The 26,591-nt window shown below is 55.5% G+C and overlaps 2 pseudogenes; both read right to left on the reverse strand.

The window, feature by feature from the left end:
- Window positions 1-24,784: 24,784 nt before the first annotated feature.
- Window positions 24,785-24,987, reverse strand: LOC144933753 (DNA-directed RNA polymerases I, II, and III subunit RPABC4 pseudogene; annotated as a pseudogene).
- Window positions 24,988-25,524: 537 nt separating this feature from the next.
- Window positions 25,525-25,881, reverse strand: LOC144933994 (small ubiquitin-related modifier 3 pseudogene; annotated as a pseudogene).
- Between the last annotated feature and the right edge of the window lie 710 nt (window positions 25,882-26,591).

Here is a 26,591-nt window from a genome sequence, read left to right on the forward strand (position 1 = left end):
CTCTCTCACGCCCCCCAACTCCCCCACCCCCCTTGCCGAGCCCCCCACTCTCTCACGCCCCCCAACTCCCCCACCCCCCTTGCCGAGCCCCACCCCCCCCCCACTCTCACGCCCCCCAACTCCCCCACCTCCCGCCCCCTTCGCCGCGACTCAAGGAGCGTGACGAGCAGCGGGGGCGGGACGCAACGAGGTGAGGAAGAAGTGAGAGTGAGGGGAGCATGGGGACACACGGGGGGGGGGGGTGAGGGGAGCATGGGGACACACGGGGGGGGGGGTGAGGGGAGCATGGGGACACACGGGGGGGGGGGGTGAGGGGAGCATGGGGACACACGGGGGAGCGCGTGGCTCCGCAGGGTCCCTGCAGCAGGGAAAGTGCTTTTGTTTCAACGCGAGGGCAGTCTGCCTCGTCTGACTGTCTCGTCTGACTGACTGACTGTCTGACTCGTCTGACTGACTGACTGACTGCCTGACTGACTGTCTGTCCGTCTGTCTAACCGGCTGTGTGTCTGTTTATCGACCCGCTACGCCTCAATGTTGGAGCCCACTTTGGTCAGGAGTCGGTGGCCCCAAGATGTCTTAGACTGGAGAGCCCCCTGACGTCGGCAGTCGGTGGTCCCCGGTGTTTGGCGTCATCATCCCCGAGGGTCAGAGTCGGCGTGCCTGGCGGCCGCTCACACGGGCTTCACGAACTGGTAGACGAGCCTCTGGGAGATCTCCGTCTTGCGGATGATGCCCTTCTTGTAGTACTGGCGGATGGAGCGGCTCAGCTTGTCGTAGTTCATGGCGGGGCGGTTCTTCCTGATGCCCCACAGTCGCGCCACCTCCACAGAGTCCTCGATCTTGAAGATGGCTGAGAGAGCGTGGGGGAGACGGGGGGAGCGTGGTATGATGAGGAGTGGGGGGGGGCATGATTATTGATGTTGGGGTGAGGATGGGAGAGGCGGACCCGGAGAGCGAGGCGTGCAATGGTGGAGGGGGGTGGGGACCGTTCTGTTCGCGCTAAGCAGTGACACCTCGCACATCCAATTAACACGGTTGGCTATGTACGGCGCGAAAGAAGTAATCAACTTCATTATCGTCAGCATCGTGGCCCATGCTACACCTTCTCCTGGATAGAGACTCCCTCTGTTGTTACAGGAATGTGAGTTGTCGCTGTTGTTCTGCGAGTGATAAAAATGTATAGAAAATCGATGTAACGGAACACAAAATAATAAGACAATCATTTTCACGCCCAGCCCTTCCCTCTGTTGGGTGAGGCTCTCCGCATGCAGCAGCGTTGGTAACGCACCGCGCGGGTTGGTGAAGTGCGGGGGGTGGGGTATGGGGGGGCAGACGAGGTTCAGATGCCGCTCGCCACTGATGCTAGCCGTGGCTGGGAGTCGAACGCAGTTCGCCAGGGTTCGTGGCGCAGTGCAATATCCATTGCGACATCGCCCCCCTCCCCATCCACCGCCAGCTGAAGATATACCCCTCGCTAAGACGCAGACAAATATTTACAAGTGCTTAACGTTCTCGCCCCCCATCCCCCCGGAGAATCAATAGGCGTAAGGCGAAGTGAATGAGAAGCAGACGGATAATGTTACTCGCCGAGCCGCGTCTGATCCGCACTGGAACCCAGCGAGGGCGGTGCTCTGAGAGATGCGGGAACCGCGTCTCACGACGCACCCCGAGCACGTGGTCCATTGCACGGAGAGAGAGAGAGGCACGTGTAGGCAGGGGAGAAGAAGAACGTCTGGAGCATGGACTGGGACAGGGGAAGGGAGTCTATGGGTCTCTATGTGAGTGTATCTATGGGTCTCTGTGTGAGTGTGTCTATGGGTCTCTATGTGAGTGTATCTATGGGTCTCTGTGTGAGTGTATCTATGGGTCTCTGTGTGAGTGTGTCTATGGGTCTCTGTGTGAGTGTATATATGGGTCTCTGTGTGAGTGTATATATGGGTCTCTGTGTGAGTGTGTCTATGGGTCTCTGTGTGAGTGTATCTATGGGTCTCTGTGTGAGTGTATCTATGGGTCTCTGTGTGAGTGTATCTGTGGGTCTCTGTGTGAGTGTATCTATGGTCCGTGCTGATTGGTCACGGCGAGGGGTCAGGGGTCGGCACCTTTCTCGCGGTCGATCCATCGAATGCAGTGGCTGTAGGCCTCGGGCTGCAGCAGCAGCTCCTTGAGGAACTGCCAAAGGTGAATGCTCGCTGCAACACACCAACATCATCTCCATCGTCAACAGCATCACCACCATCATCAGCAGCATTATCATCGCCATCATCAACATCACCATTCTCAAAAACATCACCATCATCACAATCATTATATCATCATCACTATTACATCATCCTCACCATCACAAAATAATTACTACAATTAATATCATTGCCATTATCACCATCACCTTCCACATCATCAACATCATTATCGCTATCATCACCCCGGTGGGTGAGTGAGTGGGGGGGGGGGGTGTTGTTGAGAGATGCCCACAAGTCCCCCCTCCCCCTAGACCCCCACACCCGGCAGCTGAGACTCGCGCACAGATCCCCATCTCCCCAGCTCCCCATCTCCCCAGCCCCCCATCTCCCCAGCTCCCCCTGACACTCCTCACGGCGCCTCCCCCGTGACCACAAATCCCGCGCGCAAACACGGAGCGGGGCTCGAGGTCGAGGCTCATTTCGGGAATGCTAGGGGGCTGGGGGGGGTCACGATCAGCTGCTCGTCTGCTCGTGCCCCCCCCGTGTCGAACAGATCGCAAAGAGAAGTCAACGTCGCGGTCACGGAGACTCCGGTAGTAGTCAGTTTTAAAGCAAGGGTTAAGGATTAGGGTAGAGTTATAGTAGGGTTTGGATAGGTTTGAGGTTTTGGTAGTTTTAGGGTAGGCAGGGTCGACGGGCATAGGGCTGGGTTGAGGGTCTCCAAGAGAGGGGAGGTCAGGGAGAGTGGTTGGCTGCGAATTATTATTTTAAAATAAAAAAAATTTGCACTTTAGCGCTTGTCCCTCCATCCCCATCTCCCTCCCCATCTCCCTCCCCAACTCACTCCCCATCTCCCTCCCATCGTCTCCCTCACCCTATCTCCCTCCCCATCTCCCTCCCCTTCTCCCTCCCCCATCTCACTCCCCATCTCCCTCCCCATCTCCCTCCCCATCTCCCTCCCCCGCCTCCCGCGCGGTCGCACCGGTGTGGTTGGGAGTGATCATCGCGGGGCTGGGCAGCGCGCGGCCCAAGTCGAGGGGGGGTCCCATCCCAGGTCCCCCGGGGAAGCCGCCCTCCTCGCCTGGGCACAGAGGAACAGGCGTGAGTCAGTACCTGCACGTCTCCACTGGGTCTCAAGACGATGCTTTTCAGGAGGACCCTTCACATTCCCGCACCTCCGATGAGCACGGTTGGCTACGTACGGTGCGAAAGAAGTTAAACGTAGCAGCATACGACGATCTTTCTGCGTGTGTGATTTCTAATTTATAAATGGAGAAAACCAGTGGCGGCTCCTGCAAAATCTCTCAGGGGGGGCAAATGTCTGGATGATTGATAAGGATAAGGTCCACCCATGCAATGGATAAATTAACAGCTTAAGCATGTAAAGGCAACTTCACTTCTTTAATATTAATGAAAAATAAAGTGACTCTTACAATACATCTTGTTTGTTTCTATACTCACTATTATTACAATCCACTCAGTTTCTTTTATTAAAGATTCCACTAGGTGGCGACAAAAAATATTGTTGACTGAAACGTGCTTACGTATGATGACGTAAGCACGTTAGTGCGAGCCCTCCCGGAAGCCATAGAGAATGCATTGCAGCGCCCGCCGTTCAAAAAAAAACATCTTAGAATGTAAGTCTATGGGGCCACTCTGGGCGATTCTCAGCCAGAGTGAAATCGCCCAAAAAGAGGCGGTACTCCACAGAACGTGACATGACGCTGATTGGACTATATCCAGAGGCACAGTAACGGCTCGCGTAACTCTGTGGTTGAGATTGGTGGTGCGTCGCCCAATCGCCCTAATGAAGAAACCGCCCCTGATCACATCATTACTCCTGAGCTCCATTTAATTCTCTCTTCTCCCCACCAAAAGCGATCAAACTGAGCGAGTGGGGCACGTGGCTGGGTGACAGATCGCACTCTGCCCCTCACTGATGTCAGTGCCGGGGTTTTCCCCTGAGAGATTTTGCAGGAGCCGCCACTGGATGTGATGCCATCTTCTCTGGCACAAGGTGGTGCACCCAGTGCTTAATTCATTAGCAAATATCTCCTCCGGGTCGCTGGTAGGGTGGAGGAGGCAGAGGTGGGACAAAGTCATTGTTATGCAAGTCCAAGTCGAGTCGCAAGTCATCAAATTCATGACTCGAGTCTGACTCGAGTCCAAGTCACATGACTCGAGTCCACATCTCATAGGTGGGACAAAGTCATTGTTATGCAAGTCCAAGTCGAGTCACAAGTCATCAAATTCATGACTCGAGTCTGACTCGAGTCCAAGTCACATGACTCGAGTCCACACCTCTGGGAGGAGGTAGCACGTGACGAGTAGAGGAAGCGATAGCGAGATGCATCGTGGACGCGGTGTGCCGCGTAAGGACACTGGAGTGCACGGCTATGTGTTTCTCACTGGGAAGACAAATGTGGTCTGTTGGGGGGGGGGGTGATCTCTTTCCGCTCACCATGGGGTTGTGCATCGGGGTCCCAGGTGCCCCCCGCGGAGAGGGGGTTCCCAGCCCCGCCCCCCCCGAGGCTTTGGGGGGACTCGCCCCCGGGCAGGTCGGCCAGCCCCTGGAGGCCCAGGTCGGCGTCTGAGGGCCCAAGCTCCTCCGCCAAGTAGTCGAAGGCGCCTGCGGAGTCGGGGGGGGGGGGGGGCACCAGGGGGTCAGGCTCGGCCTATGCCCACTCTTCCGGGTTTTGTTCCACTTGCTTCGGTCACGGCCATGTTTCTGATCTCTGCCATGGCGGCGAGCACGCGTTCACTGCCGCGATTTACTGCCGCGGACAGACGCACGTGGGAAGACATTACAGACCCCATGCGTGTGCACGAGTCTTCTTCTTTGTTTTAATTGATAACTGAACATTTCGCCGTCATGCCGGGAATCCACATCGAGACCAGGGGAGGAGGGGGAGGGGAAGGGGGGGGCGGTGAGCAGGTGGGTGAGGGGAGGGGATGCGCAGACCCATGACTGGGTCACCGCGCGGCAGAAGGAATGTCAACTCCGAGGGTCAAGTGGGGCCAGCTGCGGTTTGGCGACTTGGAAGCGGGTCCCATGCTCGCGGCTCCAGGTTGAGGAGGCAACGAATTCCACCCCGGGTTTCAAGTCTCAGGTGATGACGTGTACAGGTAGCGTCATTCATGATTGCGTTAATATATGATGCTGCTGATGATGATGCCGATGATTCCGATGATGATCCTGATCATGTCGATGCTGATGTTGCCCCAGTGCTAGGCTCCACCAGACCACGTGGGCCGCACGCGCCTGTCCGCTGGAGACATTGCTGAGGATGAAGTCATAGCCAGCGTCTATGGGTCTCTATGCGAGTCTATGGGTCTCTGTGCGAGTCTATGGGTCTCTGTGCGAGTCTATGGGTCTCTGTGCGAGTCTATGGGTCTCTGTGCGAGTCTATGGGTCTCTGTGCGAGTCTATGGGTCTCTGTGCGAGTCTATGGGTCTCTGTGCGAGTCTATGGATCTCTGTGTGAGTCTATGGGTCTCTATGCGAGTCTATGTATCTCTATGCGAGTCTATGGGTCTCTGTGCGAGTCTATGGGTCTCTATGCGAGTCTATGTATCTATGTGTGAGTCTATGTATCTCTGTGCGAGTCTATGTATCTCTGTGCGAGTCTATGGATCTCTGTGTGAGTCTATGTATCTCTGTGTGAGTCTATAAGTGTCTGTGTGAGTCTATGGGTCTCTATGCGAGTCTATGTATCTCTATGCGAGTCTATGGGTCTCTGTGCGAGTCTATGGGTCTCTATGCGAGTCTATGTATCTATGTGTGAGTCTATGTATCTCTGTGCGAGTCTATGTATCTCTGTGCGAGTCTATGGATCGCTGTGTGAGTCTATGTATCTCTGTGTGAGTCTATAAGTCTCTGTTTGAGTCTATGGGTCTCTATGCGAGTCTATGTATCTCTATGCGAGTCTATGGGTCTCTGTGTGAGTCTATGGGTCTCTATGCGAGTCTATGTATCTCTATGCGAGTCTATGGGTCTCTGTGCGAGTCTATGTATCTCTGTGCGAGTCTATGTGTCTCTATGCGAGTCTATGTATCTCTGTGCAAGTCTATGTATCTCTATGCGAGTCTATGTATCTCTGTGCGAGTCTATGTATCTCTGTGCGAGTCTATGTATCTCTATGCGAGTCTATGTATCTCTATGCGAGTCTATGTATTTCTGTGCGAGTCTATGTATCTCCGTGCGAGTCTATGTATCTCTGTGCGAGTTTATGGGTCTCTATGCGAGTCTATGTATCTCCGTGCGAGTCTATGTATCTATGTGCGAGTTTATGGGTCTCTATGCGAGTCTATGTATCTCCGTGCGAGTCTATGTATCTCTGTGCGAGTTTATGAGTCTCTATGCGAGTCTATGGGTCTCTATGCGAGTCTATGGATCTCTATGCGAGTCTATGTATCTCCGTGCGAGTCTATGTATCTCCGTGCGAGTCTATGTGTCTCTATGCGAGTCTATGGGTCTCTATGCGAGTCTATGTATCTCTGTGCGAGTCTATGGGTCTCTATGTGAGTCTATGTATCTCCGTGCGAGTCTATGTATCTCCGTGCGAGTCTATGTGTCTCTATGCGAGTCTATGGGTCTCTATGCGAGTCTATGTATCTCCGTGCGAGTCTATGGGTCTCTATGCGAGTCTATGTATCTCTGTGCGAGTCTATGTATCTCTATGCGAGTCTATGTATCTCCGTGCGAGTTTATGAGTCTCTATGCGAGTCTATGGGTCTCTATGCGAGTCTATGTATCTCTGTGCGAGTCTATGTGTCTCTGTGCGAGTCTATGTATCTCTGTGCGAGTTTATGGGTCTCTATGCGAGTCTATGTATCTCCGTGCGAGTCTATGTATCTCCGTGCGAGTCTATGTATCTCTGTGCGAGTCTATGTATCTCTGTGCGAGTCTATGGGTCTCTATGCGAGTCTATGTATTTCTGTGCGAGTCTATGTATCTCTGTGCGAGTCTATGTATCTCTATGCGAGTCTATGTATCTCCGTGCGAGTCTATGTATCTCTGTGCGAGTTTATGAGTCTCTATGCGAGTCTATGGGTCTCTATGCGAGTCTATGTATCTCCGTGCGAGTCTATGTATCTCTGTGCGAGTTTATGAGTCTCTATGCGAGTCTATGGGTCTCTATGCGAGTCTATGGATCTCTATGCGAGTCTATGCATCTCCGTGCGTGTCTATGTATCTCTGTGCGAGTCTATGGGTCTCTATGTGAGTCTATGTATCTCCGTGCGAGTCTATGTATCTCCGTGCGAGTCTATGTGTCTCTATGCGAGTCTATGTATCTCTGTGCGAGTCTATGTATCTCTATGCGAGTCTATGTATCTCCGTGCGAGTTTATGAGTCTCTATGCGAGTCTATGGGTCTCTATGCGAGTCTATGTATCTCCGTGCGAGTCTATGTGTCTCTGTGCGAGTCTATGTATCTCTGTGCGAGTTTATGGGTCTCTATGCGAGTCTATGTATCTCCGTGCGAGTCTATGTATCTCCGTGCGAGTCTATGTATCTCTGTGCGAGTCTATGTATCTCTGTGCGAGTCTATGGGTCTCTATGCGAGTCTATGTATTTCTGTGCGAGTCTATGTATCTCTGTGCGAGTCTATGTATCTCTATGCGAGTCTATGTATATCTATGCGAGTCTATGTATCTCCGTGCGAGTCTATGTATCTCTGTGCGAGTTTATGAGTCTCTATGCGAGTCTATGTATCTCCGTGCGAGTCTATGGGTCTCTATGCGAGTCTATGCATCTCCGTGCGAGTTTATGAGTCTCTATGCGAGTCTATGGGTCTCTATGCGAGTCTATGTATCTCCGTGCGAGTCTATGTATCTCTGTGCGAGTTTATGGGTCTCTATGCGAGTCTATGTATCTCCGTGCGAGTCTATGTATCTCTGTGCGAGTTTATGAGTCTCTATGCGAGTCTATGGGTCTCTATGCGAGTCTATGTATCTCCGTGCGAGTCTATGTATCTCTGTGCGAGTTTATGGGTCTCTATGCGAGTCTATGTATCTCCGTGCGAGTCTATGGGTCTCTATGCGAGTCTATGTATCTCTGTGCGAGTCTATGTATCTCTATGCGAGTCTATGTATCTCCGTGCGAGTTTATGAGTCTCTATGCGAGTCTATGGGTCTCTATGCGAGTCTATGTATCTCCGTGCGAGTCTATGTGTCTCTGTGCGAGTCTATGTATCTCTGTGCGAGTTTATGGGTCTCTATGCGAGTCTATGTATCTCCGTGCGAGTCTATGTATCTCCGTGCGAGTCTATGTATCTCTGTGCGAGTCTATGTATCTCTGTGCGAGTCTATGGGTCTCTATGCGAGTCTATGTATTTCTGTGCGAGTCTATGTATCTCTGTGCGAGTCTATGTATCTCTATGCGAGTCTATGTATATCTATGCGAGTCTATGTATCTCCGTGCGAGTCTATGTATCTCTGTGCGAGTTTATGAGTCTCTATGCGAGTCTATGTATCTCCGTGCGAGTCTATGGGTCTCTATGCGAGTCTATGCATCTCCGTGCGAGTTTATGAGTCTCTATGCGAGTCTATGGGTCTCTATGCGAGTCTATGTATCTCCGTGCGAGTCTATGTATCTCTGTGCGAGTTTATGGGTCTCTATGCGAGTCTATGTATCTCCGTGCGAGTCTATGTATCTCTGTGCGAGTTTATGAGTCTCTATGCGAGTCTATGGGTCTCTATGCGAGTCTATGTATCTCCGTGCGAGTCTATGTATCTCTGTGCGAGTTTATGGGTCTCTATGCGAGTCTATGTATCTCCGTGCGAGTCTATGTATCTCTGTGCGAGTTTATGAGTCTCTATGCGAGTCTATGGGTCTCTATGCGAGTCTATGGGTCTCTATGCGAGTCTATGTATCTCCGTGCGTGTCTATGTATCTCTGTGCGAGTCTATGGGTCTCTATGTGAGTCTATGTATCTCCGTGCGAGTCTATGTATCTCCGTGCGAGTCTATGTGTCTCTATGCGAGTCTATGGGTCTCTATGCGAGTCTATGTATCTCCGTGCGAGTCTATGGGTCTCTATGCGAGTCTATGTATCTCTGTGCGAGTCTATGTATCTCTATGCGAGTCTATGTATCTCCGTGCGAGTTTATGAGTCTCTATGCGAGTCTATGGGTCTCTATGCGAGTCTATGTATCTCCGTGCGAGTCTATGTGTCTCTGTGCGAGTCTATGTATCTCTGTGCGAGTTTATGGGTCTCTATGCGAGTCTATGTATCTCCGTGCGAGTCTATGTATCTCCGTGCGAGTCTATGTATCTCTGTGCGAGTCTATGTATCTCTGTGCGAGTCTATGTATCTCCGTGCGAGTCTATGTATCTCTGTGCGAGTCTATGTATCTCCGTGCGAGTCTATGTATCTCTGTGCGAGTCTATGTATCTCCGTGCGAGTCTATGTATCTCCGTGCAAGTCTATGTATCTCTGTGCGAGTCTATGTATCTCTGTGCGAGTTTATGGGTCTCTATGCGAGTCTATGTATCTCCGTGCGAGTCTATGTATCTCCGTGCGAGTCTATGTATCTCTGTGCGAGTCTATGTATCTCTGTGCGAGTCTATGGGTCTCTATGCGAGTCTATGTATCTCCGTGCGAGTCTATGTATCTCTGTGCGAGTCTATGTATCTCTGTGCGAGTCTATGGGTCTCTATGCGAGTCTATGTATTTCTGTGCGAGTCTATGTATCTCTGTGCGAGTCTATGTATCTCTATGCGAGTCTATGTATCTCCGTGCGAGTCTATGTATCTCTGTGCGAGTTTATGAGTCTCTATGCGAGTCTATGTATCTCCGTGCGAGTCTATGGGTCTCTATGCGAGTCTATGTATCTCCGTGCGAGTTTATGGGTCTCTATGCGAGTCTATGTATCTCCGTGCGAGTCTATGCGTCTCTATGCGAGTCTATGTATCTCCGTGCGAGTCTATGGGTCTCTATGCGAGTCTATGTATCTCCGTGCGAGTCTATGCGTCTCTATGCGAGTCTATGTATCTCCGTGCGAGTCGATGTGTCTGTGAGAAGCGCTGAAGGTGAAGCTATCGCCAGCACAGAGCAGTGCCTCAATAACTTCACCTGCACGCGCCCCCAGCTGAAACCAGACAACTCGGGGTGGAGCGTGTCGCCTCCTCGACCTGGAGCCAGTGACCGGCCCTGCGACCCCTACCCCGAGTCCCACTGCCTCCCTCGCCCCTCCTTCCCCCGTGTCCCTCTCACCTGGAGCTCCCGTCGACAGGTACATCTGCCCCGGGGAGGAGTTGAATCGCGCGGCTGAAATTCACAGACAGACGAAGGAATCAGGTCAGAGATGCAGCCCTCGTTTTGAGATAAACGAGCAGAGAAACAGACACGTTACAGACACGTACAGACACGTAACAGACACGTTACAGACACGTACCCACTCACCTGGGCACGTGCACGCACAGAAACACACGGACATGTGCACATCAGGGCCGCCCAGAGGATTTGTTCATTCTTGATCCAAAAAATCAGGTCCATTAAGCGAGACGCGGGTAAATGCCTCCCCCCCCCTTAGCCCCCCCCCCGCCCCGCACCCATCTGGTGACCCTGCGCGCACTTCAACCATGGAGCGGTCCGCCACCGCTCACTTAGAAACCAGAGCCAAGCCACCCCCACACCCCACTCCCTCCCTGGGCTCCTCGGTGCGCCGCACACCCAGGCACCGAATCCAGGCAGAGCAAACACGCCCCTGAACCCCCACTCCCAGATACCTGCTCCACACTGCACACACAACACACACACTGCACACCCAACACACTGACTGCACACCCAACACACACACTGCACACCCAACACACAGACTGCACGCCCAACACACACACTGCACACCCAACACACAGACTGCACACTCAACACACACACTGCACACCCAACACACACACTGCACACCCAACACACACACACTACACACCCAACACACACACACTGCACACTCAACACACACACTGCACACCCAACACACACACTACACACCCAACACACACACACTGCACACTCAACACACACACTGCACGCCCTTCCCTATCTGCCCCCCTCAAACACCCATCCCATCCCCCCCCCCACCGCGCACCCGAGCGCCAGACGTCGAGGTGCGCGTGGAGAAGTTCCCCGGCGCGCGACGCCCGCAGGCGGAAGTCTTCCTCGCTGAGCCGGCAGAGGCTCGCGCCGTCCATGCGCAGGAAGTCGAGGCACAGGGGCCCCAGGCCGTACTGGTGCACGCTCCACGCCAGCCACTTGTCCACGTGGCGGCACGACCACGACTCGGGGTCTGCCGTGGACAACAAGGCGAGGGGGCGAGAGACAAGACGCATCAGCGGGACGTGCGGGTGTACGGGAGAGAGGGAGAGAGAGCAGGGGGCGAGTGTGGAAGACGTTAGCGGCCCGTTGATTCGGGGGCCACGTTGCTTCGGTGTAGGGGAGTCAGCGATGGCTTCGGCCACGGCGACATCATCATGAGTCCTTGATCAGCGATGGGAGAAGTGCGAAGAGCGGTGACGAAGGCAGATGTGTGTGGGTCACGCAATGGGACAATGCGACGAGACACACATGAGGGTTACGCGATGTGAGATGTGTGGTTATCTCTCGATGGGCGATGTGTGCGTGTCACGTGGGGGGGGGGGGGGGTCGCGCGCCGCACGCGCCGCGCGCGCTCCCCGCGAAGGACTCGGCGCGCGACTCCGCGGGGTTCAAAATCGATCATCGATCATCGGTGCTCGGCAGCAGCTGGCGAAGGGCATCCCCCTACCCCCTCGCGTTTGTCCCTCTCATCACCCCCCTCTGCCCGCTCCCCGCAGAGAAGGAGATTGATATGTGTTCAGAAAGCTATGAAGAACAGTAGAAGGGTGTGAGGAGGTAGAGGACGTGGCGGGGTATGACGATGATGACGAGGAGGAGGGGTATGATGATGATGATGATGACCAGGAGGAGGGGTATGATGATGATGATGACCAGGAGGGGTATGATGATGATGATGATGAGGAGGAGGGGTATGATGATGATGACCAGGAGGGGTATGATGATGATGACCAGGAGGGGTATGATGATGATGATGACGAGGAGGAGGAGGGGTATGATGATGATGACCAGGAGGGGTATGATGATGATGATGACGAGGAGGAGGAGGGGTATGATGATGATGATGATGATGATGATGATGATGATGATGACCAGGAGGAGGGGTATGATGATGATGATGACCAGGAGGGGTATGATGATGATGACGAGGAGGAGGGAGATGATGATGATGATGATGATGACGCGGAGGAGGGGTATGATGATGATGATGATGACAAGCAGGAGGGGTATGATGATGATGATGATGAGGAGGAGGAGGAGGATGGGTATGATGATGATGATGACCAGGAGGGGTATGATGATGATGATGACAAGCAGGAGGGGTATGATGATGATGATGATGATGATGAGGAGGGGTATGAGGATGATGACCAAGAGGAGGGGTATGATGATGATGATGACGAGGAGGAGGAGGGGTATGATGATGATGACGAGGAGGAGGGAGATGATGATGATGATCAGGAGGAGGGGTATGATGATGATGATGACGAGGAGGAGGAGGGGTATGATGATGATGATCAGGAGGAGGGGTATGATGATGATGACGAGGAGGAGGGAGATGATGATGATGATGACGAGGAGGAGGGGTATGATGATGATGATGATGATAATGACGAGGAGGAGGGGTATGATGATGATGAAGTGTATGAGGTGGAGGGAGATGATGTTGATGGATGCAAGGCGCATCGGCCCGCGCGTGTCGGCGCCTCTCCATCCCAGCCCAGATCTTTGCGCCGCCAGCGGAAAATGACACTCGCCCCCCCTCGCCCCTCCCCCCACCTCCTCGTTAGCGCTGAGAGGCCGCTGGAGGGGAGAGGCGGGGGGTGTGGAGTGTCCCACCTGCCCACGAGGCCGGCCCCGCGCCTCCACATGTCCCCTCGAGTGGCCATCGTGGACACGTGTTCTCAGGAGAGGCCCTCACGGCCGCGCTCACAGACGCGCGCCGTGCGTAACCACCCCCTCCCCTCCCTCCCCGTCCTCCTCACTCTCCCTTCTCACTCCGCCTCCATCCCCTCCACGCGTTTCTCAGTAGCGTAGCGCGGTTGGCATGGGCCGCCCTGGTGCAAGAAATTAGATCCCGTACCACGCCGCCCTCCCTCTTCAATGTCGCTCCTCTCCGTAGCCCTGCGTCTCTGGCTCCCTCCGTCCCGTGGGTCCGGCGCAGTTGCACCGCCTGCGCACTCGAAAGCTTTGCCACTGCTCCTCCCCTCTCCCGTTCACTCTCCCTCCTCTACCCCCCCCCCCATCACTCTTCCCTCCCCCGCTGCCTTCGCTGCCTCTCTCTCTCCCTCGCTCTCATCTCTCTCTACCCCCTCCCCTCCCTCTCCCCTCTCCTCGAGTCTCGCTCCGCTGGCCGTGAGGGCTCTCCTCTGCCGCAGCCCTCGCCCCCTCTCCACTCTCGTGTATTACACTTGTTTCGCTTTTGTGCGCCCAAATGTAGCTGCCTTTGTTGCTTGATTCGCTCGGCCCGTGGAGTGACCTCCCGCTCTCGAGAGCGAGCGGCGCGGCTCTCGCACAGAGCAGCAGCCGCCGCCGCTGGCTCTCGCCATCCAGTGAAGGAGTTGGTGGAATATTGGGTGCGGAAATGTTTCAACTTTCTTGGCGCGGTGGGGGGGTGAGTTTCTCCGACGGAATGCGATCAAAGGGCAGCGCTGCGTGCTCGGGTCAGGTCATGGATTGCAGGTGGCTGGCCGGTGCGTGGGTGGGTGTGTGGGTGGGTGGGTGGGTGTGGGTGGGCGAGTGGTGAAGTGTTCGGGGTTAGGGTCACGGTGAGGTCTTGGGGTAGGGTTAGAATTGCGGTCAGGGTTATAGGCAGGATTAGGGTTGAGGTTGGGGCAAGGTTAAAGGGGTCAGTGTTGGGGTTAGGGTTGAGGTCAAGATCAGGATTAGGGTTAGGAGCCCTGGAGAAACCCCACCACGCATGAGGGAATGCCACTAAAAGCTCCTCCGCTACGCAGACGGCAGCGGGAGCCTACTTGCTGTACCGCCATCTCCTATAACCGCCGCTTCACAGCCCAGCGAGTTCGCGAGTGTCGCAGATCTCAGTGATGCACCACACACCGCCTCCCAGGCGCTGGGTCACAGGAGCGTGTCACTGCCGCGCCCCCGGGACAGGCTGCGGTGAGTAGCGGCGACTAGCGGTGAGTAGCGGCGACTAGCGGCGAGTAGAGGTCAGTAGCGGTGAGTAGCGGCGAGTAGCGGGGTCCCTGTGCCAAGGATTGTAGCCCGCCACTCCCCCTGAGCCTGTGACTGCCAGTCGCTGTCTAGGTGGGTCGTGGCCTTCTTCGTCCTCATCTTCGTCGTGTTTCCTGTCCAACCCATCTCGTCTCTTCCCAATATTCTGCACAGGCCGCCGCTCCTGGTGTTGTTGGCGTTGTGGTGCTGCACGGGATCTCAGGAGATGATCCATGGCTCTCTTTTCCTGACAAGCGCATTGTTCGGTCGCGCAGAATCCCCGTGATTTCACGAGAGAGTTGCATCTGCCGAAACCCACTTTCGGTCTGTTTAGGCTCCGCCATGTGAACCGTTTGGAATTGGAGCCAGATGCGAGCTCCTCACGGGGGATGATTCCTCTCCGACGCCGTTCGTGGTGACAGGTCACGTGACAGTGCTGTTTGCCCTGTGGATATACTCGCCCCGCTCTCTGAATGTGGAATGTCCATCACTGCGGACTGTAAACACAAACTGAGACGTTAAAGTCAACAAGGGGTGAGTGACCACTGAGACTTGATTTTGACAGCTCGTAAGCCTTGCGAGAGACGGGTCACAGGTCAACTCAGAGACCACGAGCCTCTTCGGCCAAATACACGTGAAGCGGCGTTCGTCTCTATTGGGAGACCCGAAGCCAGTCGTGAAAATTCCACATTGCTATGGCAGAGTAGAACGCTTATGACGAAATCACTCACAGTGGCCCGGTCTCCTCTGTTGTCAGAAGCTAAGCAGGCTGGAGCCTGGGTAGCGCCTGGCCGGGTCACCAACCGGGTGCCATAGGCGGCTGCGGGGCTGTGCTGCGCGATGGCCGCCAAAGGTTCAGCTGAAGCCGATGTTGCGTCAAGTGGATGTTTGACCACAATTCGCAACTGTGGCCAGTGTGGGGGGCTGGTGAAGAAAGCGATGGGCCAACACCGGCCCCGACATCGCTCGCCATCACCGGCAATCGAACCGAGTTCACAGCGCAGCGCGCGAGCCGCCGCTCCAACCGTGCCACGCAGACTTTCAAAGCTCAGAGGCCGATAGCGCGCCTGGCCCGCACTGACCGGCGTGGTGAAGTATAGTTAAACAACTCCCGTGGCCGACACGGCGCCGGGAGACCCTCATCCAGGAGTGGAGTGACGAATGCCGCTGAGTGCGTGGTGTTACCCGACAAGCGACTGAACACTGCGACACAGCGAGGCGAGGTGGGGGTCTACCGAGATGTCTTAATTAGCGCTTAGAGATGAGAGAATCCTGTTGGCACAGCACATCCATCTCGCCTTCTCTTGACCGCACATCTAACGCTCTATATACCTGTTTATTAGATTGTCGGAATCCAGATTGCCGCAATGTACTACCATTCTATGGACAGGCGCTCTTTGTTCTCGTCTAGTGGTAGTGCCTTACGCCGACAAGCCCAACTCCAAGCCAGCCGAGCTGCAGCGTTCCGGAATATTCTCGAGTGAGAAATTAAGCCACGGGTAAGCTGCGGTGTCGGTGACGTCATCGAAGCCCCCCACCCCCCACTCCGCCCCCCTAAACTTAGACTTGGAAGCCAATCCGCTTAGACGAACTCGCCGCTAGGAAAAGCAAACAGCGCCGAAGAGTGTACTCGCGGACTCGGTTCAGCGGACGCGCCCGCCTGATTCCACACAAGCCCCCCCATCCATCACGCCGGGCTTACGGGGCGAGCGATGGCGTGGTCATTGTCATCGCGGCGATGCGCTGTGGAAAATAACTCCGAGTGGAATTGCGATTCAACGTTTCCAGCTGTGGCGCGCGACGAACGCCTCCGCACTGCCGCGCACCCGACGCGGTTGCAGCGGCCAGCGCCTCGCGTGGGTACGAGGCGACGGAATGGATGCTCGGAAGCAGTTCTGTGAGGTCATCTTCCGCGAGCCGTTCTCTAACGCGGGGTGATGTGACGCCGAGAGGTTCACACGAAGTCCCCCCCCCCCCCCCCATCTTGTGATGCCGTCGGTACGGCAAGAGAGAGACTTCGTGTGAGTCGGTCAGTCGCGGCACTCGCCTTCAGGGACTGTCCCAGACACAAGTCCGAGCCGGCGTGCGCACTACCGACTATTGATGGCCTCGGTCAACATCTACTGGGCCTGCTGCGCGTATTGTCGCTCTCCAAGTGGCCCAACCACTCCTCCAGCAGATCTGGGAACATGAATCCACGCTCTTACACGTTGATCATCGTAACCAGAGTGCGCATCTATGCAAGCTATCAACACCCTACCAAGTCCCCAGACTCGTGTGTCAGGAGGGTCCTGCGTTGTTGAGACGTTTGGCCATTTCCACTCGTGCGTGACTTGATCGGTAACAACTGGAGAATATCGGAGTGATCCCGAGAAACCCCACAAACCTCACAAGTGAAATGAATAATTAATCGCTGTACATTCTGGTCACCACGTGCTAACCAGGCTCAACGCGTGCTCGTGTTGGCTCGTGTTGGGGATGAGTGGTCGACACGGAATGAACGGAGAGAGAGATTCGTCCCGCGCGTGGCCTCTGACCTGCGGGTACGTGGAGGAGCGAGCAGGCCACCTCGATGTCCTTGACCACCTCGCGGATGATGAGCGCCTGCATGTGTCCCATGCTCTTGTCCAGCTCTCCGAGGTCCAGCAGCGAAGCCGCCGAGTCGTGCAGCCCAAGCGACTGCGCTTCCAGCGGCTTTGCGGGGCCCCGGGGGTCCTCGTGCATGAGGCCCTGCGGGGACGCGAGCTGCATCTGGGGGGAGTCGTGGGACCCTAACGATCCCTGCAGCGCCGGCGGGGGGCACTGGAGGCCCCCGCGGAGGCCCGGCGAGGAGGCCCCCCCTCCGTAGGGCCCGTCGTGGAGCGGAGCGGGGGACTCTGCGGGGTCGTGGAGGCCCTGGCTGCAGGAGAAGGGCCCCCCGTGGTGCAGGAACGCCTCCATGTCGGCGAGGCCCGCGGGGTCGCCGCGCGCCACCAGCCCCTTGAGCTCCTGCGGGCAGTGGAGGCGCCGGGTGTTAGCGAGCGCAGAAAACGCGCAGGGCTCCAAGCAGCTCAAGGGGAACTCTTCCGCACCCATGGAAACAAAACTATGGGTACAATGAGCGTGAGCTCGACAGTAGCTATCATGTGCAATATTGTTCTTGTCATAGTAATGTGGAATTCTCACTCAATGCAGTCTCGGAGAAGTCATCGCCAGGCAGGGCTGTGCGCGGTGGAGGAGAGTAAATGTCAGCACCCCCCCCCCCCTTCACCCGTGCCCCTCTACGCGAGCAGAGCAATCGCAACACCGCTCGATGGATTCCGAATTGTGTTCGCGGAGTGAGAGTGACTTCTCCTGCGTGAACGCAATCGCCGTTGGAGACGATTGAGACGCGGCGAGATTTTTCAAGAATTCGGACAAAAAAGCGACATTCGCCAAAGACCCATGAAACCGGGTCCTGCCACTTTCACCATCGTCACCACCGGTCGTGACCAATCCACTGCTGGATGAAAGCTCTCACCGCAATTTGTCACGATTTCACTGTCACGTGATTTAGACTCCATGGCTTCCAGTCGACATCGCTGCACACTTACGTGACCAACTTAGATCAATTAGTGCCACGAGTCTCAGGTCGCACCACAGGGGTTCCCCGCGGGGTCCACGGGGGTCCATCACGATGGGGAGGGGAGTCCGAGGGGGTCCACAGGGGACCGCATACCTGAAGCGGCGAGAGTGGCGCGGGGTCCGGGTACAGAGATCCCGGGTCGTCGCTGTCGCCGTTCATGAGACACGGCGGAGTTTTTGTTGGGGGGGGGGGAGGCGGTGGTGGCGGGGGGGGGGCTTCTCTCCTCGCTGGGAAGGAGGGGCCGCCCGGGGGGGGGGCACTTGGCCCGGTTGGCACCCAGAGGAGCGCGTCAGGTCACTGTGGGGGTCACTGTGGGGGTCACTGTGGGTGAAGGGCAAGAGCGGTAAGTTAACCGCTCACATCGGACGCGTCTATCACATAACACTGCGAGTATCATAATTCACAACTACCTATGATAATCAATAAACACAAGCGAAATAACATACAGCTTTTTGTCAAGCCAAGGATCGATCAATTAAAATTATCCTCCACGCCGTGTCGGTCATGGAGGTTATTTGACCATACTTCACCACGCTGACAAATGCGGGTTGCTAATGAGTGGTGGCTCATGACCGATTCAGATATCAACAGGCCACTGATGTTAACCGTGGCTGAGAATCAAACTCTACATTCATGGCCACGCGCGCTATGAATAAGCGCCGTACTCCGCTATAAGGGATTGTGGCTTTAACGACAATGGTGACCAAACATCATAACCACCATCATCATCATCGCCACCATCATCATCATTGTCCCACGCGTGAGGTCGCGACACAGGAGCGGAGCCTCACCGGGGTCACGCAGCGAAGGCCGCGTGAGTAGGTGCCCGGCCGGAGATGTCTCTGGTTGAGAAGATCCCACGGGTGGAGATGTCTTTGAGTGAAGAGGTCCCGCAGATGCTTTTTGGTGAGATTATCACTCGAGTGAAGGTCTCTCTCATGCCGGAGGTGTATTGAGATGAGAAGCTGCCAGAGAAAGCGGTCTCTGGATGAGAAGGCGCGACAGCTGGGTGATTCTGTGGTTGAGATCGTCTCCCAGCTACGGACGTCTCTGGATGAGGCACTGAGTGACCTTCAACTGGAGACACCTTGGACCGTCAACTTGTGGGTGGGGGAGGGGGGTGGAGGTATCTGGATAGAGCTGAGGTCGCACAACTATCGCTCTCTAGATGATAATAACGCCCCGAGCACTGGAGGAGTTTTTTAGAGGAGGAGGTCCGCCAGTAGTCGGTGTCTCGGAGGCCGCGAGCTCTCGAGTGAACGGGAGTCGGGACACGGGCGCCCTGCTGCTGCTCTCGAGAGAGCGTGGCGGGGGCGGATCAATAGCGAGCCCGTCAACTCCTCTCGCGCAAACTTGACGCTCGGCTCAGGCACGGCACCTGTTTGTCATTTTGCTGAAATAACTTTTTTTGGGGGCTCAGCTCTGAGTGCCGTTTGTATTGATTCCGTGCATGACGCCCCAGCGGACAGATTACACCGCGGCTGTGCTGCGGGCACTTCAAACAGCGCCACTCCACATCGCCATGGCTGTAATCTCGCCCTATTATTGTCCCCGACGCGGCTAATGTAAGAGACCGCGAGAGTCCGCGGTCCTGGGGAACCTTGCCGCTCCACGCGAAGCCAAATGAAATATCGCCTCTGTGTCAACACGCGCGCTCCCAGGCTCCGGACGGCGGCGTGGGGACGTCGTGAATCGCGGCTCTCGGGCCGACGAGACCGGAGAGAGAGCGAGTCGCTGCGTACGGCGAGGGGGTTGTTGGTCTAGCGGACTCACCCCCCCCCCCCCCCTCTGGGGGAGGCGCACTCGCCCCACAGGTAGCCCCCCCTTCCCTCCACGAGAAAATCTACCACCTACCCCCCACCTATTCTCACCTCCCTCCTTACCTGTCCCCCCGCCCCCAGTCCCCCGCGATGTGAAGTTTAAAGAGTAAATGTCGCGGGAGTGAATGCGTCACTGATGTCAAGACGCGTGTCGGGTCAGCGCAGCAGCGCTCGGCTGCGAGAACCCCCCCCCCCTCTCTCTCCTGCACTCATCAACTGCAGCCCCCTCCCTTCCAGCCCCCAGACCCCCCCCCCCCCCCCCCCCGCAGTGTAGATGCCACTGCACACAAGAGCACAGGGATGCTGCTGCCACAGCGGTGTCATGGACAGCACGCTGGACTTGCTATCCAGAGGTGGCCCGGTCGATCTCCTGGCGCACCAGTTGAGACATTGGTGCCAGTCTCTTGAATCTTCACCGCTGCTGTCCGCCCATGAATGGGAACCACCGCAGTTGTTCTATCGGCAGGTCTCGTGTGACGGGGTAGAGTGTGCGCGCTCCCGACTCTTCCAACAACACGTCTCGTCTGCCTGAAAGAGTCGGCCGAATTCCATCTGGTGCACGAAAATAAGCAACTGCGAAACGAGGGCAAATATACCACGCGGTAACGTTGGCCGCCATGCGGTTTGTACGTGGGCGCGTGCCGGTCAGCGCATAAGTTCCTGACGTCATGATAACCACGGACACGGTGTCGTGATTAGCGCTAAGAACCCAGCGATCCGAGTTCCAGTATTAGTGGCGAATATCTGAACCGATCCTGGGACTCCCCGAGGTCTACTCATCCTTAAATGAATACTCCGTGTGCCAACATCACCACTGGGAAGACAAAGGCGGCCGGGCTTGGTGTGTGCCTACTTACTCCCGTGTGTGCTGTTCTGGCCTTAATAGGTCCTCGCTAACAGCACTTGGCCCAACAGTCTGTTGAGAGCGAAATGGGGAAGATTGTCTCTGTGTTTGTTTGTCTGGATGTATGCGTGTGTAAAAGTGTGTGCGTATTTGCATATGAGTGCGTGTGTGTGCGTGTACGTATGTATGTCTACGTGTGTGTATATTTGTACAAGCCTGCATGTCTATATTTGTGTATGCATGCATAAATGCGTATGCATGAGTGATATTGTGTGTATGAGTGTATTTATATCTTTGTCAGTGTATGAGTGGGTGTGTCCATCTGTATGTGTGCGTGTGTGGTTCTGTTTGCGCGTGTGTACATGTGTGTAAGTGTGTGTGTCATCTAGGCCATCTCAGTCAGTCGACCCGTGGCACCTGGGTCTGCCCCGTGACCTCCTGCCAGCGGGCGTTCGACACTTGGCCTCAAGGTGCACATGGCCTGGCACAAGTGTCGTGGTGACGTCACCGCCACTTAGTGGAGAATGGCGGTTGTTGTTGTGTGTGTGTGTCTATACGTCTATATATAGTGGGGAGCGGTAGTGTAGTGGTTAGCGCACTGCGCTATGAACCTAGCGACCCGGGTTAGATTCCCGCTCACGGCCAACACCAGTGACGATTATCTGAACCGGTCCCGGGCCCTCCCCTAGGTTAACTCAGCCTCAAATGAGTACCTGGTGCGATGTGTAAACTTCGCCACTAGGGAGATAAAGGCGGCCGGGCGTGGTGTGTTGGCCACCCACCCCCTCGTGTACCATGCCGGCCTTCGTAGGTGCTCGCTAACAGCACTTGCCCCTACAGTCTGTTAAGGCTATACGGGGGATATTTATCTTTGTGTCTGTATGTATATTTATTACGCGTCTGTAACCTCTGCGCTTAGCGGAGAGCGGTGGTGCAGTGGTTAGCGATGCGCGCTACGGACCCAAGCGGTCAGAGTTCGATTCCCGCTCACAGCCAACATAAGTGACGAGTGTCTGAGCTGGTCCTCTGCCTCGCATAGGTCGGCTCAGCCTTAAATTAAGACTTGCTACGTTGTGTTGCGTTTTGCGCATTGGGACCCTAGGGTGGACTGTGCGTTATAAATTATTGTTATAATAATCATTATTATTGTTATTATGAGTATTACTATAATTATTATTGTTAAACGTCAGCACTGGAGAGACAAAGGCGGCCACGCGTGGTGCTGCCACCCACCGCCCCATGTGCTGTGCCAGCCTCCATCGGTGCTCACGAACAGCACTTGCCCCAAACGCCTGTTAAAGGCTCCACGGGGAGGGGATCGTTGTCTTTGTCATGTTGTTGTTGTCGTTGTTGTTGTTGTCGTGTGGAGTTCACCGCTACCGTGACACGAGGGGTCCCTGACCCCCCCCCGTCCGCCCCCCCCCACCCCGCCCCCCGCGTGTCGCTGCTGTTTGAGCCGCCGCGACCCCGGCTCGGGGTCACGGCGTCTCCACTCTGTCCCCAAACACAGCAAAGACGATGAGCAAGCACGGCGCGCACGCACCGGCCCTTCCTGTTCGCCCAGATTCTGGGGGACCCTCACGTGTATCTCGGGGGTCTCCAGGGGGTCTCCAGGGGGTCTCCAGGGGTCTATTGGATGTCCCTCGGAAGTCTGTTGAGGTTCTGGTGGGGATCTCTCGCGGCTTGTCTCGGGGATTCAATCGGTGGGATGAGGAGGAGGAAGATGAGGAGTCGAGGGGTAGTCAGGGGTCTTAACGGTCCGGATGACTTCCCCATCTCCCACCTCGTCTCACACCTCGTCTCCCAAAACAACGACCCCCTCCCCCCACCACCGCCACACAGGGCGACGCGGTGTGCTCCTCGCACGGATACACGTGGTGCGTGCACGCACGTGGCATAGTTGCACAGTGACGTGTCCGTGTCGTGTGTACATCCACTGCTGGATAAGGGGCTCATTACTCTGCTTGAGTTGCCGGGGTTGATTGACCATACTTCACCACGCTGGATCGAGTACACGTGGTTTATTCACGCAAGTCGTTACACGTGGAACACTCACGCGTGTGGGGTATACACCTCGAGGTACACGTGTACAGAACCACAACCCATGCGGTGTGTTGTTCACTCGTGTACACGCGGTGTATTCTCACATTCACGTGTAATAGTGTGCCAGTGTATTCACACGCCCGTGTACACGCGGTGTAATTCACTCTTCTCGCCGTGCTGAGAGCGACCTCCAACGAATGAAGTCGGAAGGAGAAGCAAGGAGAGGTGAGGCGGGGAGGGGTGAGGAGGAGGGGTGAGCAGGAGAGGTGAGAGGGGGGGTTATGAAGTTGCGGTGAGAAACAGGGGGCGTGGTTAGGGGTAGGGGTATTGGTAAAGCTGGGTTCTGATTGGCTGGCGTTGTTCGACTTCGACACACAGCTATGCTGTGGTTGCGCCTGTGTGGGTGTGACCACAGCTACGAGGCAGCGGCGTGCGGCTCTGACCCGACACCCGCACCAGGGCAGCGGGACCCTGGCTCCTCTGCGGATGACCAAGGTGGCAGAGCAGCCGCCCAGACGCAGTGGCACCCACAAGGCCCGTTGTAGGAGCGGCTCCAGCGGGGGCGCCGCTCTGGCCAACACCGCCTGCCACGCGAGGTGGCATCACCGCATCGGGCCATGATGACATCGCCACCTTGAGGGGTTTGGTTGGCCCGTGTGGTTCGGACTAAAGGTGGGGATGGGGCTGCCTGCCCTGGTTTACATTCCTCCAATGGGATTTCATACAAAAAAACAGCATCGCCCCCTACTGAGACAACTTGAGACTCAGAGTTGGGGGTGACCTGGCCCAGCGGTTTCGCGCTCGCCTCTTGTTGGAGAGATTCACGGTTTTATTACAGCGGCCGCGCTGATTAATACTGCGCGTGTATTAACGCTGCACTATTCTACGCTACATCTGCGTCAAGTCGGACGTTAAAAGATCCCGTGATATTATGCGCAAGAGTAGGCCATTGTGTGCCGGCGTCATGGCCCAAATTAGAAAAAAAAATACCCGCAAATGACTAAATTGAAATGCCACGGAGTAATGATCGCGCCCAGCTGTGAAAACTCGACAGGACCCTTCACCTCACATGCGATGACAGCGATGCGTTCATGAACGTATCGCTCGAGGTCTGCTGGCCACGAGAAGGCTACAGGAGAGAGAGAGGGTTCGAGTCGTTTTGCTGTTCCTCCTCCGTTGATGGAGGGCAGAAGACAGTGGTTTACCACGTGGTGCATCGTTTGGGTTGTATGGCCACAGTTGCACTCCTGTGGCTTGTATCTTTAATTTCACATTCATGGAGATTGGCGCAGGAGCCTGCCGATGTCCTGATGCAGTTGGCGGATCGAGTAGAGTGTCTTCGAGGAGGGGTTGTCAAAGCCCCGAGTGAGGTGTGTGTGTGTGTTTTGGTATTTTCTGGACGCTGGCCTCGTTCCACTCTGTTCGCCAGGGTGAGAGCAGCGCGATCTGAGACGGGGCTCGGGACTTGAGTCGGCGGGCGTCGAGACGCATTGTGGAGGTGTTGGTTCACGATGGGTCGGTGGTTGCAGTCGGCAAGAACACGTGCGAACTCCTCTGGCGTGTGCGCGAAGTCTCTGCGGATATCTGGCGGCAGAACCGGGCGCCGGGGGTTGCCATCGGTGTCACGACCCACCTGCAGAACTACCCCTGAGACTCAGTGAGGCTTTCCTGGGTAAACAAGCGGAGTGACACTACATGGGGTGAGGCCGGTGTGCAGGGTGAGGCCGCTGTGCTCGCCCGTCACAGGGAGCTCCTCCTCACCCTGGTGCGAATCTCAGCAGAGCGAATACCCCCCCCCTCTCCCTCCCCCTCTCCCCCCCCCCTCTCTCTCTCCCCCTCTCTCCCTCTCCCCTCTCTCTCCCCCCCTCTCTCCCCCCTTCTCTTTTTTTTTTACAAAAAAACTTTTATACACGCAAATACTACAGGAAAGAAAAACAACGGACTGCATCTGGCATATACAAAAAAAAACAAAAAAGACTTCTGTCGACAGCCATTGAAATCCAGATGTCTCCTTGACATTGCGCTCAACGTGCATCAAACACAACCAATCGTTTGGTTCTTTCTTGTACATTATCCCGTATCCACACTCTCGGCATCGGATCGGATCCCTCGCCTTAATTTCATTGTCGGTATGGCACTCTCCACAAATGTAAATCACCGGTTGTTGCTTTGCTGGTTGTGCGTCCTTGTTAGAATCCATGTGACCAAGTCACGCACGCCCGGTCTCTCCCTCTCTCCCCCTCTTTTTTATTTTCATAGGACAGGACCATTTATTACATGCTAATTGGAAACAAAGTGAAATTACAAACCATCACAAAAAGATGAATCAATGTGGGCTTCCACTCAGGGTCTTTTGGATAATGCACTGCACATCATATCAATGGCGCCTATTCATTGGGCTTTGTTACTTGCAGAAAGCTGTCCATCATCCAAGATGGACACCTGCAGTTGCAGTATGTCAGCATTAGCTTTGGCAACATGTATGCATTAGCGAGAATAAAAAAAATGAAGATGCTCCATTTAGCGAGTAAGATGTAATTACTAAAACTGACAAGAATTCTGAAGGCGTAGATACGGGACCCTTGTAAACGACTGCATTTTCCTTACTTGTATTTCCAGATGGTGTTAACACAACATACTGACTGGTCCTTTCTCCATGTCAGCAATGCCGCTTGCTTCGACGCCATTGCACGTGGGGGGATAACTTGGGAGCCGAGTTGGCAGGACGGTAAAAAGAAACGCGACCATTTTTGTGTAAGTTTTTTTACTCGGTGGGAGGCCAGGTGCTGCCGCTGTCTGCTGAGCGACCGCCTCCTGTCTGCTGCTGCTGGGAAGCCTCAATGGTGTCCTCGTCTTCCATCTCCAACTGTGCTGGCGTGTCCGCTTCATTGATGGGCTGCCCGTCGAACCGAAATCTTATCTGACGCATTTGCAGCCCCTGTCTGTCGCAGTTCGCCTTCACCAGCTCGGTCAGAGGAGTATGCCGCTTGATTTTAAACTGCACCACGGAGCCGTCCTGGCCCGCCACCTTCAGGTCGATGTGATCATTCTCCGTCTTCACTCCCTCCTTGGGTTTCTCGTCTCCCATGGTTCGAATCGGCGGCGGCGGCTGTAGGCGGCTCGTGGCCCCCCCATCCCCCCCCTCTCTCCCTCTCCCCCCCTCTCTCCCTCTCCCCCCCCCCTCTCTCCCCCCCCTCTCTCCCCGGTGCGCCGCAGAAGCAGCTGCGCGGCGTCCTCTGCTGGGCACGGAGAGGAAATTCAAGGCGAGATTCATCAGGTCAGAGGTCAGGTCGGCGAGGGGCCAGGTGAGGGTCAAATTAATCAGAATAAGAATCTTTATTTAGACTGCGGGAGGAGGAATCCGATGAGCTATGCAGAAAGTTACAACAACAAAAATAGGTGCACTTTGAGGCCACGTGAAGTGTCGAAAGCCCGCTGGCAGGAGATCACGGAACAGACCCAAGTGCCATGGTTTGACTGAGATGACTGGCAGATGCACCAGCTGTGCTCCCCACTGTGCCAACTCGCTGTGTTCGCCAGGCGCTGCGCTCGTCTTGGTGAGCGTCGATCATCTGCTGCTCGAAGGCGACTTTCCAGTTCCCCAGCAGCGTCCCTCACAAACATCCTCCACAGAGGGCGATCGTGACACTGCTGATACCACTCCATAGGCTGCCCCTCCCACTCACACCCCTCCCACACCTGCCCGTCCCACCCCTGTCACTCACACATCTGCCCCTCCCACTCAACACACCTGCCCGTCCCACACCTGTCACTCACACATCTGCCCCTCCCACTCAACACATCTGCCCCTCCCACATCTGTCACTCACCT

Source organism: Lampetra fluviatilis, chromosome 8, assembly GCF_964198595.1.
Source record: "Lampetra fluviatilis chromosome 8, kcLamFluv1.1, whole genome shotgun sequence".
NCBI classification, from domain to species: Eukaryota; Metazoa; Chordata; class Hyperoartia; order Petromyzontiformes; family Petromyzontidae; genus Lampetra; species Lampetra fluviatilis.